Here is a 16453-nt window from a genome sequence, read left to right as displayed (position 1 = left end):
TCATGACATTGTTTGCTTTTAGCAATATTTGTACAAATCACCTGGAAACTTTCTTCTCAAGTACATTTAAATGGAAGTATTTTTAGTGGCAAATAGCACAATTAAAGGGATACTCCCATGGAAAACTTTTTTTTTTTTTTTTTTTTTTAAATCAACTGGTGCCATTAAAGTTAAACAGATTTGTAAATTAGGAAGGAAAAGATAGTGGAGTGCAGCTCACAAAAAATTAGTCAAGGTATGAATGGATAGTACTTACACCACAAAGTACAATAAAAACTTTCAGTAAAAACAAATAGGGACCATTCACCTCTAGACTAATACCAGGATGACCTGATACATGATGGTTAAATAATTAGAACTGTGCTTCAAAATTTTATTTATTCATATAAAAAGATAACCGCTAATAAAAGATATCATATACAATGTAAGAAACAAATGCCTCCTTACACAGGGCCCTTGTGGGGAGGAAAATTGTTATAAAACTTCAATAGAAATTTCAATAAAATTTAGAGAATATTGCAATACTGCAGAGAGTCTCTGATCTTATAATCTGGCAGATGTATGGTCCGTTAGCAAAGGATCAGTTTATTATCACAGTCCGCTCTCACATATGTATGGTCGGCATGTATTTATATTTACCGGCTCAATGAGATGGATGTGCAAGATTTTAGAGATATTTTTGCTGTCCGTCCCGAAGAGGCTGGCGTGCGCACCGGCGGCTGGTCTGCCTGCCACAATACGAAATTCCTGACTTAAGTATTTTTTTTATGTATACGCCATTGTCCGTGCGGTTTAATCAGCGTTATATTTTTATAGTTTGGTCATTGGTTATTTTTGTTTGCATATTATTTTTTTTAATAGGATAAGGGGAGTAATTGAAACTTTTATTAGGGAAGGGGGTTAAATACATTTTTTTTTTTTTTTAGTCTCCATAGGGGCTATTGCATGTAATCATTAGATTGCATACACTGATCAATGCTATGCCAGGATTTCTGTATCGCGGTTGTCCCGATCAGCATTGCTGAGCAGCCGCGATTGTTTTTTAAGACGCCGCAATCAGCATTGATCTAAGGGGTTAATACTGGACATCACCACGATCGGTGATGTCTGGGTTAGCCACGGGTCCCGGCCACCGGGACCATCCCTCTCTTATATGCGCTCAGCTCCTGAATGCATGCCATAGAAATTGGGCGGGCGCAGGGCGTACATGTATGACCTGCGTCCATTAGGGGTTAAAGGGAAGCTGTCATCACTTTTATGATGCCAGAACAATAAGTCATTGAGGCGGTCCCCTAACCCAGAGAGATCTATCAAGGCTAGTGGGACATAGATAAACACCAGAAGCTACCCGATGACTTTTAGTTCAAGCAGCATTAAAGGGGTACTCTGCTGCTAGACATATTATCCCCTATCTAAAGGATTTACGCTCTGTACATGACCGCGAGCACTGGAGTGGCAGACATCAACAATCGGGCTGATGTCCACCATTAACCCCTCAGATGCTGTGATCAATACAGATCACAGCATCTGCGGCAGTGTGGTCGGTAAAATGGCTGATCAGATCGCCCACAACGCTGCTGCGGGGATCCCATCATCCATAATGGTGGACCCCTCACCTGCCTCTGGCCGTCTCCACGGGTCTTCTGCTCTTGTATGAGATCGAGCAGACCAGAGCAGAAGATCACTGATAACACTGATCAGTGCTATGCCCTATGCATAACACTGAACAGTATTAGCAATCAAATGATGCTAATTTTTAAGTGTAAAAAAAAAAAAAAAAAATCCTCCCCCAATTAAAATGTAAGTCATCCCTTTTTCTCCATTTTACCCCCAGAAAATGTAAAAAAATTAAACATATTTAGTATTGCCGCGTGCGTAAATGTGCGAACTATCAAAATATGTTATTGATCCCATACGGTGAAGGGCGTGAACTTAAATAAAAAGTCAAAAATTGCTGCTTTTTTGTGACGTAATATTCCCCAAAAAAATGTAACAAAAATTAATTAAAAAGTTTCATATATGCAAATGTTGTATCAATAAAGTACAGATCGTGGCGCAAAAAATGAGCCCTCATACTGCACCATATATGGAAAAATTTAAGTTATAGGTTGTCAAAATAGAGGGATATTATACACATTAATTTGGTTAAAAAGTTTGAGTTTTTTAAAGCTGTACAATAATAGAAAAGTATGTAATCATGGATATCATTTTAATCGTATTGACCCACAGAATAAAGAAAAAGATTTTGTAACATTTTTACGGTAAATTGTACAGCGTGAAAACGAAACCTTCCAAAATTTGCAAAATTGCGATTTTATTTTCAATTTCCCCACACAAATAGTATTTTAAAAATGTTGCCATACATTTTATGGCAAAATGAGAGATCTCATAACAATGGACAATTGGTGATGCAAAAAACAAGCCCTCATAATCATCTGTGGATGGAAATATAAGAGTTATGATTTTTAGAAGGTGAGGAGGAAAAAACGATAATGCAAAAATAAAATCCTTAAGCCCTTCAGGACGGAGCCCATTTTGGCCTTAAGGACCGGAGCGTTTTTTGCACATCTGACCACTGTCACTTTAAACATTAATAACTCTGGAATGCTTTTAGTTATCATTCTGATTCCGAGATTGTTTTTTCGTGACATATTCTACTTTAACATAGTGGTAAATTTTTGTCGATACTAGCATCCTTTCTTGGTGAAAAATCCGTAAATTTGATGAAAAATTTGAAAATTTTGCATTTTTCTAACTTTGAAGCTCTCTGCTTGTAAGGAAAATGGATATTACGAATACATTTTTTTTTGGTTCACATATACAATATGTCTACTTTATGTTTGCATCATAAAATTGACGTGTTTTTACTTTTGGAAGACCCCAGAGGGCTTCAATGGTCAGCAGCAATTTTCCGATTTTTTTCACAAAATTTTCAAACTCAGTATTTTTCAGGGACCAGTTCAGGTTTGAAGTGGATTTGAAGGGTCTTCATATTAGAAATACCCCATAAATTACCCCATTGTAAAAACTACACCCCCCAAAGTATTCAAAATGACATTCAGTCAGCGTTTTAACCCTTTAGGTGTTTCACACGAATAGCAGCAAAGTGAAGGAGAAAATTCACAATCTTCATTTTTTACACTCACATGTTCTTGTAGACCCAATTTTTGAATTTTTACAAGGGGTAAAAGGACAAAATTTTTACTTGTGTTTGTAGCCCAATTTCTCTCGAGTAAGGACATACCTCATATGTCTATGTAAAGTGTTCGGCGGGCGCAGTAGAGGGCTCAGAAGGGAAGGAGCGACAAGGGGATTTTGGAGAGTACGTTTTTCTGAAATGGTTTTTGGGGGGCATGTTACCTTTAGGAAGCCCTTATGGTGCCAGAACAGCAAAAAAAAACACATGGCATACCATTTTGGAAACTAGACCCCTCGGGGAATGTAACATGGGATAAAGTGAACCTTAATACCCCACAGGTGTTTCACGACTTTTGCAAATGTAAAAAAAAAATAATAATTTTTACCTAAAATGCTTGTTTTCCCAAAAATTTTTTTTTTAAAAAGGGTAATAGCAGAAAATACCCCTAAAAACTTGAAGCCCAATTTCTCCCGATTCAGAAAACACCCCATATGGGGGTGAGAAGTGCTCTGCTGGCGCACTACAGGTCTCAGAAGAGGAGTCACATTTGGCTTTTTGAACGCAAATTTTTCTCTGGGGGCATGCCGCATTTAGGAAGCCCCTATGGTGCCAGGACAGCAAAAAAAAAACATGGCATACCATTTTGGAAACTAGACCCCTCGGGGAACGTAACAAGGGGTTAAGTGAACCTTTATACCCCACAGGTGTTTCACGACTTTTGCATATGTAAAAAAAAAATTTTTTTTTTACCTAAAATGCTTGTTTTCCCAAAAATTTTACATTTTTAAAAAGGGTAAAAGCAGAAAATACCCCCCAAAATTTGTAACACAATTTCTCCCGAGTACGGCGATACCCCATATGTGACCCAAAGTAAGAGCGCCATGCGCATTTGAGGCCTAAATTAGGGATTGCATAGGGGTGGACATAGGGGTATTCTACGCCAGTGATTCCCAAACAGGGTGCCTCCAGCTGTTGCAAAACTCCCAGCATGCCTGGACAGTCAACGGCTGTCCGACAATACTGGGAGTTGTTTTGCAACAGCTGGAGGCTCCGTTCTGGAAACAGTGGCGTACCAGACGTTTTTCATTTTTATTGGGGAGGGGAGGGGGGCTGTGTAGGGGTATGTGTATATGTAGTGTTTTTTACTTTTTATTTTATTTTGTGTTAGTGTAGTGTAGTGTTTTTAGAGTACAGTCGCACGGGCGGGGGGTTCACAGTAGTTTCTCGCTGGCAATTTGAGCTGCAGCAGAAAGTTTGCGGCAGCTCAAATTTGCAGCCAGATACTTACTGTAATCCTCCGCCCATGTGAGTGTACCCTGTACGTTCACATTGGGGGGGACATCCAGCTGTTGCATAACTACAACTCCCAGCATGCCCGTTGGCTGTCGGTGACTGCTGAGAGTTGCAGTTTTGCAACAACTGTAGGCACACTGGTTATGTATCACTGAGTTTGTGACCTAACTCAGTGTTTCACAACCAGTGTGCCTTCAGCTGTTGCAAAACTACAACTTTCAGCAGTCACCGACAGCCAACGGGCATGCTGGGAGTTGTAGTTATGCAACCAGCAGATGCACCACTACAACTCCCAGCATGCACTTTAGCTGTTTGTGCAAGCTGGGAGTTGTAGTTATACAACAGCTGAAGGTACACTTTTCCATAGAAAGAATGTGCCTCCAGCTGTTGCAAAACCATAAGTCCCAGCATGCCCATAAGGGAATGCTGGGAGTTGTGGTGGTCTGCCTCCTGCTGTTGCATAACTACAGCTCCCAGCATGCCCTTGTTGCATGCTGGGAGCTGTTGCTAAGCAACAGCAGGAGGCTGTCACTCACCTCCAACGATCCTCGCCGCACAGGTCAGTCCCTCGTCTCCGCCGCCGCAGCTGCTCCTGGTGCCCCGATCCCAACAGGGGCGCCGGGGATCGGGGTCTCCAGCACCCGGGGTGCACGTCCCGCACCCGCTCACGTCCTCCAGAAGAGGGGCGGAGCGGGTGCGGGAGTGACACCCGCAGCAGGCGCCCTGATTGGTCGGCTGTAATCCGGCCGACGAATCAGGGAGATCGTGAGGTGGCACCAGTGCCACCTCACCCCTGCAGGCTCTGGCTGTTCGGGGCCGTCTCTGACGGCCCCGATCAGCCAGTAATTCCGGGTCATCGGGTCACTGGAGACCCGATTGACCCGGAATCGCCGCAGATCGCTGGACTGAATTGTCGGCGATATGCCGGGATGCCTGCTGAACGATTTCAGCAGGCATCCGGCTCCGGTCCCCAACCGGCTAGCGGTGGGGGCCGGAATTCCCACGCGTATGGATACGAAAGTTAAACAGATTTGTAAATTACTTCTAATTAAAAATCTTAACCCTTCCAGTACTTATCAGCTGCTGTATGTTCCAGAGGAAGTTCTTTTCTTTTTGGATTTCCTTTCTGTCTGACCACAGTGCTGACACCTTTGTCCATGTCAGGAACTGTCCAGAGTAGAAGCAAATCCCCATAGCAAATCTATCCTGCTCCGGACAGTTCCTAAAATGGACAGAGGGGTCAGCAGAGAGCACTGGTCAGACAGAAAGGAAATTCAAAATGAAGAGAACTTTCTTTGGAGCAAATAGAAGCTGATACTGTAAGTACTGGAAGGATTAAGATTTTTAAATAGAAGTAATTTACAAATCTGTTCAACTTTCTGGCACCAGTTGATTTAAAAAAAAATGTTTCCAGGGGAGTACCCCTTTAAGGCCAAAATGGGATGTGTTCTTAAGGGGCTAAATATGTAGTACAATATTTGGAATTGGTGGTTTTCCTTAATAAATGACACAATTTGAGGAAGATGTCTTCAGTTAAGATAAAGAAGAACCTAGTAGAGAAAATTCTAGCATCTTAGAACAATGAAATGGCCTACCCAAAACCCAGACCTCAACATTGTTGAATGTGTTTGGAATAAATGGATGCCGCTCTAAAAAGTGTTTACAGAAAGCTTGAAAAATGTAAAGAACATTTCCCAATTGAAAGGGCATACAAAAATGGACCAATAGCAATAATAGGAACTAGGAGCCCCCTTTGAACAAGGCAACTGGGCCAGCCAGCTACAACACAGTTAATGAAGTCTAACGGAGAAGAAATCCTATAAAAGGATCTGTGACAGATGACTCTTTCTCAAACAATATATAGAACACTCCTTGCTTATTTTTGACCATGAAGGAAAGACAGTTGTGTATGTAGACGGTAAAGCCCAACAGTCCCGTGAAGTTTAATCTTTAACTATGACTTCAGCAAGTTAAAGGGGTACTCCCACAATAGACATCCAAAGGATAGGGGATAAGATGTCTGATCTCGGGGGTCCCGCCGCTGGGGACCCCCGCAGTATTGCATGCGGCACCCACCTGTTTTTTGTGCAGAAGCGCTGGAGGGTCTGAGTCGCGACTATGGGAACGGAAGTCCGTGACGTCAGGACTCCGCCCCCATGTGACGTCATGCCCATCCCCTCAATGCAAGTCTATGGGAGGGGACGTGACGGCCGCATGCAATACTGCGGCGGGACCCCCGAGATCAGACATCTTATCCCCTATCCTTTGGATGTCTAGGGTGGGAGTACCCCTTTAAGAGAGAACTGTCACAATATTACACGGGACCAACCTTTTTAGCCTTATGTTAATAGATTTTATTAGTGTTTTGCCGAAAGCCATCTGTTGTATAAAAAGAGACATTGATGGTCTTTACATAAATGTGGACATCCAGTTGTGTCACCTGCATCATGGGCAACTGTTCCTAAAGCCGGCAATATATGGAGAAATATTATTTGCAGATAAAGTTTTAGCTTTAACACATTGTAAGAAAAAAGGAAAAATAAACTCTAACAAAATAAAATCTAGAACGACCACCTTGCCCTGATGCAGATTCTCTCATCTACAACATCTAAACGAAGTTCTAGTGGTCCCATGATTTTGAGGTGTGGTGGAGGTTGGTCCTAAAGTTTGGACATCTGTGTTTTAGTCCTGGAGAATCCTTTTAAGGACATATCTCTGGTATTCGGTTGTAATGTTCCAGCATACACATTGAACCTCCAGCTAAATGTTTTTACTTGAGATGAGATTGTGAAGGACCGGTGAAATTCATTCATAGAGGATAAATTGTAACATATAATACTTACGCCTATTTTGTTATCCTCGGCATGATGACCTTGCCGTCTATAGAAAAGGCCTCTTTTAATGGGTTGTATTGAATGATGGTGTTTTTAAGCTCTGTACTCCGTGTGCAGATGACTAAACCAGTCTGTTTCCATTGAAGTAAAATGTGACTAGATGACGAGTGTTCTGTACTTACTCACTGCTAAGTTAGTCGTCTTTGTGGGTGGATGGTGAACAGCACATAGGGAAACAAAACAGACAGGGCTACTGATTGCTTATTGGGGTCAATGTAAAGAATGCAGGCAATGGCCGTCATCCTTCACATAGCTGCTGTCATATGGGCAGGAAGCTGTTACATGAGTTAAGATTCTGCGAACTGCCCACTAATAATTGCACTTAAGACCGGCCGAAAAAGTCCTTGTTGGTGTGCCAGTGACCAGCTCTTGGTGATGAACATCTGTCCCTTTTTATTTATTTATTTTTTGTATAATCACTTCACCTATTTGATTTATATAGACCGCATAAGACTTGGCTCACATACAGAAAAAGAGCCATCTGTGTATAACTGCTGAATTAGGTTATGTTCACACTGAGGAATTGGAGAGGAATTTCCACGAGTAATTCTACTCGCTTTTTCCTCTCCAAATCATTCAGCAGTGAAAACCCCATAGAGCTGTGCAGAATTTCTGCCCCTCAGTTCACACTGAGGAATTTCCTCAAGCAGAATTCTGACGAGGAAGTCTGTTCCGCTTGAAGAAAGAACATGTTCTTTCTTTCAGGCGGAATCAGCGTCGTTCTCCCATTTTAACTTACCATTGTAACTTACCAAAATTTTTGACATGTCGCAGAGAGATCAAAACTTGACTGATCACAAGAACGAGTCAGGAAAAGCACTCAGCGGAGCGGAGCTTCCTGTTCTCACTGTAGGAGACAGGCTCTATAGACTTACTATAGAATCCATGTTCTGCAGCTAGACCTGAAGAGCAGCAAGCCACGGAGATGTGCTCAGCTAAGTGCTTCTCCCAACTTGTTCAAGCATTCTGCGGGGGTAGGAACACCCAAACTCTGACCAATAAACCTTTCGACATGATTTTCCAGAACTTTTATGTTCTCCGACTCCTGATGCAGTAAAAGCAACAAAAAGGATATACTCACCTTCCCTGCCACTGTCAATCTTTCACTTACTGCCCTGGTCTTCTGATGTTTTGCCTGCAGGAACTGCTCATTCTGCCCCGTGATTGTCGGGGCATTAAAGGGGTACTCCGGTGAAAACCTTTTTTCTTATAAATCAACTGGTGACAGAAAGTTAAGCATATTTGTAAATTACTTCTATTAAAAAAATCTTAATACTTCCAGTACTTATTAGCTGCTGAATGCTACAGAGGAAATTCCTTTCTTTTTGGAACACTGATGACATCACGAGCACAGTGCTCTCTGCTGACATCTCTGTCCATTTTAGCAACCATGCATAGCAGATGTATGCTAAGGGCAGCATGGTGGCTCAGTGGTTAGCACTGTTGCCTTGCAGTGCTGGGGCCTTGGGTTCAAATCCCACTAAGGACAACAATAAATAAAGAGTTATTATTATTATAATGACGTCAGCAAAGAGCACTGTGCTCGTGATGTCATCAGAGAGAATTCCAAAAAGAAAAGAATTTCCTCTGTAGTATTCAGCAGCTAATAAGTACAGGAAGGATTAAGATTTTTTAATAGATGTAATTTACAAATCTGTTTAACTTTCTTGCACCAGTTGATTTAAAAGAAAAAAGGTTTTTACTGGAGTACCCCTTTAATGCAATGTCATTGAAATAATAGGACCTCAGCAGGGACTGAAAAATATGTCAAGGGAGGAGGAAGGGGAGTAAACCCTGTGTGGAGAGTTATAATATTTGAAAATGCTGCCGCCTTAAAAAAAAAATCCTTTTCAGGGAACCCGTCACCATGAAAATTCTATTTATCCTACTGCCATTGTGTTAGAAAGCAAGACTAGGTAAGCAGATTGATATATGGTTTTGCAGGAAAAGATGCAACTTACTGAATGAGATCCCAGCTTATTCAGGGCTTAGGAGACCGATGGGCAGTCCAAGTTAATGAATGACTGCCTTTTCTGTCTAAAGGATGCGTATAGGGACATCTGCCGATTACTGCGTGGGATCTTATTTTTACTATTCTTAATGAAAATATATATGCCCCCTGCAATGCTTTATGTGAAAAGTAATCTATCAGCAGTATCGGGCTGGCTGCTGTCCCAATGCGCTGCTCATAGAATACTATTCATATATAGCGCTCTGGTGGCATAATATGATCAATGCGCTGCGACGGGTATATAGTTTAAATGTGCCGGCGGGGGTTCCTATATATTTTTATTTTTTTAAGAAATGTGGGGGCATATTCTAAATGCTCCGGGGGGCTAGATATATAGTGCTATATGTCTATAGGAGTCTGTGGGTAGCTAGGAAGACTACATTGGTGCGTGTACTACTACCCCCATCATGGAACAGAGTCTATTCGATGTTGGGGGTTGTAGTACAGGGAATAAGGGATTGATCGCACTGGGTCTCACTTCTGAGGCCGATGGGATCAGCCGTTATTAAGCAGGGGAGCGGGCGGCATGGTCCATTGCTCTCCGATGTATAGAATGTTTATATTTCATTTTTAAATCCCCTGCCGGGAGCTCTGAATGGCTGGCACTGAGGAGCCATTCAGAGCTCCCGGCGGGGTCTATAAAATTAACAACATGAGTGTGAATATGTTTATTAAAAGCAAAAGAAGGAAACACGAGGGCACTCACGGTACTTCGTTCAAAGCAGGCTTCTTTATTCAGGTAGCGGTTAAATACATGTTCTGGCGGGGCGCCAGGAGCGAGCACCAGGAACGGTCCCATGCGCTCGCTCCCGGCGCCCCGCCAGAACATGTGTTCAACCGCTACTTGAATAAAGAAGCCTGCTATGAACGAAGTACCGTGAGTGCCCTCGTGTTTCCTTCTTTTGCTTTTAATGCCAGTACCAGTGCCAGTATCTATACCTCAGTCAATGATGTTTATTAAAAGCACTGTTGGTGGAAAGATATGTAGCGCTGTAGGGGGCAGACATATCACGCTACTTATCTTGCCTCCCAGTGCATTTATAATATGCCCCTGCTGTGCATTTATAAAAAATATGACCCCCGCCTGCGCATTTTTAACTATATACCCCCTCTGCGCATTAATCATATTATGCCACCATAGCGCTATATATGAATAGTATTCTATGAGCAGCACATCAAGCCAGCAGCCAGTCCGATGCTGCTAATAGATTACTTTTCACATATAGCGTTGCAGGGGGCATAAGTCTATAGATGTACTGGGGGGGGGGGGGGGGGCGCGACATATAGTATTATCTGTCCCCCCAGCGCTTCTATATAGATATGCCCCCGCAACGCTATGTATGAAAAGTATTATATCAGCAGCGCATCTGCCGGGGAAGCCGGACGGCAGATGCGCTGTTGATAGACTAATTTTCATTCATAGCGCTGGCTGTGTGTGCATACAGTGCATAGTGAAAGTATTCGGCCCCCTTGAACTTTTCCACCTTTTGCCACATATCAGGCTTCAAACATAAAGATCTAAAACTGTAATTTTTTGTGAAGAATCCACAACAAGTGGGACACAATCATGAAGTGGAACAAAATTTATTGGATATTTCAAACTTTGTAAACAAATAAACTGAAAAATTAGGCGTGCAAAATTATTCAGCCCCTTTACTTTCAGTGCAGCAAACTCTCTCCAGAAGTTCAGTGAGGATCTCTGAATGATCCAATGTTGACCTAAATGACTAATGATGATAAATAGAATCCACCTGTGTGTAATCAAGTCTCCGTATAAATGCACCTGCACTGTGATAGTCTCAGAGGTCCATTTAAAGTGCAGAGAGCATCATGACGAACAAGAAACACACCAGGCAGGTCCAAGATACTGTTGTGGAGAAGTTTAATGCTGGATTTGGATACAAAAAGATTTCCCAAGCTTTAAACATCCCAATGAGCACTGTGCAAGCGATAATATTGAAATGGAAGGAGTATCAGACCACTGCAAATCTACAAAGACCTGGCCGTCCCTCTAAACTATCAGCTCATATAAGGAGAAGACTGATCAGAGATGCAGCCAAGAGGCCCATGATCACTCTGGATGAACTGCAGAGATCTACAGCTGAGGTGGGAGACTGTCCATAGGACAACAATCAGTCGTATACTGCACAAATCTGGCCTTTATGGAAGAGTGACAAGAAGAAAGCAATTTCTTAAAGATATCCATAAAAAGTGTAATTTTAAGTTTGCCACAAGCCACCTGGGAGACACACCAAACAGTGGAAGAAGAACAAAGAAAAAATAGGTAAGGCACAGTGGAGGACTTATAGTCCAAAGTGGGTGCACAGGCTCCAAGGGTCCGACTCAAGATCCCAAGTAACTGAAGAATACAAATAAGAAGCGGCACTCCAGGGATTGTAATCCAGGAAATAATTTATTCACCCATCAGTGAGATGCAACGTTTCGATCCACATTTCGGATCTTTATCAAGCATAGTGATCAAATGTAACAAAACAGTATTTATATGGTATCACATGATGACATCATATCCTTCAGGGGGTGTGGCCACCCATGTAAACACAAACTAATTAATAATATAATGCATAATCATCATGACATAATACATAGTCCACCAGACCTAGTGTTAATATAATCATGTACCTAATAAATACAGTGGAAATCCACCTAATATAAGTGTGTATAATAAGAGTTCTGACCTCCGATATCCAACTGTCCGGTCACCTTCACTTACCACCATATCCGGAACGTCATTACCGGAAGCATGCGGCCTGTGTTTGTACACAAACACTCTGCGCAGAAGCGGATGGCCGCTCGCGATCGCGACGGGCCGCCGCTGTGCGCCCGCATAAACAGCAGACAAGTCACATGGTCATGTGACTGTGATCATGGGACTTGTCTGCTGTTTATGCTGGCGCACAGCGTCGGCCCATTGCGATCGCGAGCGGCCATCAGCTTCTGCGCAGAGTGTTTGTGTACAAACACAGGCCGCATGCTTCTGGTAATGACGTTCCGGATATGGTGGTAAGTGAAGGTGACCGGACAGTTGGATATCGGAGGTCAGAACTCTTATTATACACACTTATATAGGTGGATTTTCACTGTATTTATTAGGTACATGATTATATTAACACTAGGTCTGGTGGACTATGTATTATGTCATGTTGATTATGCATTATATTATTAATTAGTTTGTGTTTACATGGGTGGCCACACCCCCTGAAGGATATGATGTCATCATGTGATACCATATAAATACTGTTTTGTTACACTTGATCACTATGCTTGATAAAGATCCGGATTGTGGATCGAAACGTTGCATCTCACTGATGGGTGAATAAATTATTTCTTGGATTACAAACAGTGCAAGAAGGTGCTCTGGTCAGATGAAACCAAAATCAAACTTTTTGGCAAAAATGTAAAACGTTATGTTTGGCGTAAAAACAACACAGCTCATCACCCTGAACACACCATCCCTCCCCACTGTCAAACATGGTGGTGGCAGCATCATGATTTGGGCTTTTCTTCAGCAGGGACAGGGAAGATGGTTAAAATTGATGGGAAGATGGATGGAGCCAAATACAGGACCATTTTGGAAGAAAACCTGATGGAGTCTGCAAAAGACCTGAGACTGGGACGAAGATTTGTCTTCCAACAAGACAATGATCCAAAACATAAAGCAAAATCTACAATGGAATGGTTCACAAATAAACATATCCAGGTGTTATTCCAATTGAGAATCTTTGGAAAGAACTGAAAACTGCTGTTCACAAACGCTCTCCATCCAACCTCACTGAGCTCCAGCTGGTTTGCAAGGAGGAATGGGCAAAAATTTCAGTCTCTCGATGTGCAAAACTGATAGAGACATACCCCAAGCGACTAACAGCTGTAATCGCAGCAAAAGGTGGCGCTACAAGGTATTAACTTAAGGGGGGCTGAATAATTTTTGCACGCCCAATTTTTCAGTTTTTTTATTTGTTAAAAAAGTTTGAAATATCCAATAAATTTTGTTCCACTTCATGATTGTGTCCCACTTGTTATTGATTCTTCACAAAAAATTACAGTTTTATATCTTTATGTTTGAAGCCTGAAATGTGGCAAAAGGTCAAAAAGTTCAAGGGGGCCGAATACTTTCACTATGCACTGTATGTATATAGAAGCGCTGGTGTGGGGCAAGATAATACTATGTCTGCCCCCCTAGCGCATCTAACAACATATGCCCCTGCAACGCTATATGTGAAAAGTAATCTATCAGCTGCATTTGGCTGCTGGCTTGATGTGCTGCTCGTAGAATACTATTCATATATAGCGCTACGGTGGCATAATATGAAAAATGCGCAGCAGGGATATATAGTTAAAAATGCGCCGGCAGGGAGCATATAGTTAAAAATGCGCGTAGGGGGATGTATATTTCTAATTGTGCCGGGGGGGGGGGGGGGGGGGGGTCATATTATTTTTTTATAAATGCTCAGTGGAGGCATATTTTAAGGACTCCTTATTTTAAGCGTTTTTCCATTTTTGCATTTTTTCCTCATCACCTTCTAAAAATCATAACGCTTTAAATTTTGCACCTAAAAATCCATGTTATGGCTTATTTTTTGTGCCACCAATTCTACTATGCAGTGACATTAGTCATTTTACCAAAAAATCCACGGCGAAACGGAAAAAAAATTCATTGTGCGACAAAATTTAAGAAAAAATTTCATTTTGTAGCTTTCGGGGGCTTCCGTTTCTACGTAGTGCATTTTTCGGTAAAAATACATCTTATCTTTATTCTGTAGGTCCATACGGTTAAAATATTACCCTACTTATATAGGTTTGATTTTGTCGTACTTCTGAAAAAAATCATAACTACATGCAGGAAAATGTATACGTTTAAAATTCTCATCTTCTGACCCCTATAACTTTTTTATTTTTCCGCATATGGGCCGGTATGAGGGCTAATTTTTTGCTCTGTGTTATGAAGTTTTTAAAGGTACAATTTTTGTATTGATCATACTTATTGATCGCTTTTTATTCATTTTTTTCATTATTTAAAAAGTGACCAAAAACACTATTTTGGATTTTGAATTTTTTTGCGCACACGCCATTGACCGTGCGGTTTAATTAATGATATATTTTTATAGTTCGGACATTTACGCACGTGGCGATACCACATATGTTTATTTTTATTTACACACTGTTTTTTTTATGGGAAAAGGGGGGTGATTTAAACTTTTATTAGGGAAGGGGTTAAATGACCTAATTAACTTTTTTTTTTTTTCACTTTTTTTTTTGCAGTGTTATAGCTCCCATAGGGGGCTATAACACTGCACACACTGATCTTTTACCCTGATCCCTGCAAAGCCATAGCTTTGCATGGATCAGTGTTCTAGGGGCTCAATTGCTCAAGCCTGTAGCTCAGGCTTGGAGCAATCAAACGCTGATCGGACGCGACGGAGCAAGGTAAGGGGGCCTCCGCTCGCGCCCTAGCTTATCGGGACATCACGATTTTATCGTGATAGTCCCGATCAGCCTGATTGAGCTGCCGGGAAGCTTTACTTTCGTTTTGGACGCGGCGATCAACTTTGATCGCCGCGTCCAAAACGAAAGTAAAGCTTCCCGGCAGCTCAATCGTCTGAAGGGTTAATAGCTATTAGCCCAGGGTCCTGGCTATCATTAGCAGTCGGGACCGACCCGGTATGATGCGGGGTCACGTTGTGACCCTGTTTTAAATACCGGGACCGTGCGCAGGGTGTACAGGTACGCCCTGCGTCCTTAAGAGGATAAATGCGCTGAGGTGCTAGATACAGTCACGGCCGTAAATGTTGGCACCCCTGAAATTTTTCTAGAAAATGAAGTATTTCTCACAGAAAAGGATTGCAGTAACACAGGTTTTGCAATACACATGTTTATTCCCTTTGTGTGTAATGGAACTAAACCATAAAAGGGAGGAAAAAAAAGCTAATTGGACATAATGTCACACTAAAATGGGTGGACAAAATTATTTGCACCCTTTCAAAATTGTGAAAAAATAAGAATGTTTCAAGCATGTGATGCTCCTTTAAACTCACATGGGGCAAGTAACAGGTGTGGGCAATATAAAAATCACACCTGAAAGCGGATAAAATGGAGAGAAGTTCACTTAGTCTTTGCATTGTCAGTCTGTGTGTGCCATACTAAGCATGGACAACAGAAAGAGGAGAAGAGAACTGTCTGAGGACTTGAGAACCAAAATTGTGGAAAATATCAACAATCTCAAGGTTACAAGTCCATCTCCAGAGATCTAGATTTGCCTTTGTCCACAGTGCGCAACATTATCAAGAAGTTTGCAACCCATGGCACTGTAGCTAATCTCTGGGCGTGGACAGAAGAGACAAATTGATGAAAGGTGTCAATGCAGGATAGTCCAGATGGTGAATAAGCAGCCCCAAACAAGTTCCAACAATATTCAAGCTGTCCTGCAGGCTCAGGGAGCATCAGTGTCAGTGCATCAGCGTGAACTATCCGTCGACATTTAAATGAAATGAAACACTATGCATGAGACCAAGGAGGACCCCACTGCTGACACAGACATAAAAAAGCAAGACTACATTTTGCCAAAATGAACTTGAGTAAGCCAAAATCCTTCTGTGAAAACGTCTTGTGGACAGATGAGACCAAGATAGAGCTTTTTGGTAAAGCACATCATTCTACTCTTTACCGAAAACTGAATGATGCCTACAAAGAAAAGAACACAGTACCTACAGTGAAATATGGTGGAGGTTCAATTATGTTTTGGGGTTGTTTTGCTGCCTCTGGCACTAGGTGCCTTGAATTGAAAATCTGTGAATTACCAACGGATTATGGGTCGTACTGTACAGCCCAGTGTCAGAAAGCTGGGTATATGTCCGAGATCTTTGGTCTTCCAGCAGCACAATGACCTCAAACATACGTCAAAAGCAACAAAGCGCTGGAGAGTTCTGAAGTGGCAGCAATGAGTCAAGATCTAAATCCCATTGAACACCTGTGGAGAGAGCTTAAAATTGCTGCTGGGAAAAGAGAGTGGCAATAAGGGAGACCTGGAGCAGTTTGCAAAGGAAGAGTGGTCCAACATTCCGGCTGAGAGGTGTAAGAAGCTTATTGATGGTTATAGGAAGG

General features: G+C 41.9%; 1 long non-coding RNA gene across 2 annotated transcripts in view; it reads right to left on the bottom strand.

The window, feature by feature from the left end:
• LOC130295356 (uncharacterized) overlaps positions 1 to 16453 on the bottom strand; it is a 45672-nt gene that overhangs the window by 6881 nt on the left and 22338 nt on the right. The window lies entirely within an intron of this gene.

Source organism: Hyla sarda, chromosome 11 (genome assembly GCF_029499605.1).
Source record: "Hyla sarda isolate aHylSar1 chromosome 11, aHylSar1.hap1, whole genome shotgun sequence".
NCBI classification, from domain to species: domain Eukaryota; kingdom Metazoa; phylum Chordata; class Amphibia; order Anura; family Hylidae; genus Hyla; species Hyla sarda.
The sequence above is the reverse complement of the archived record's forward strand: the minus strand, read 5'-3'. Positions and strand labels throughout refer to the sequence as shown.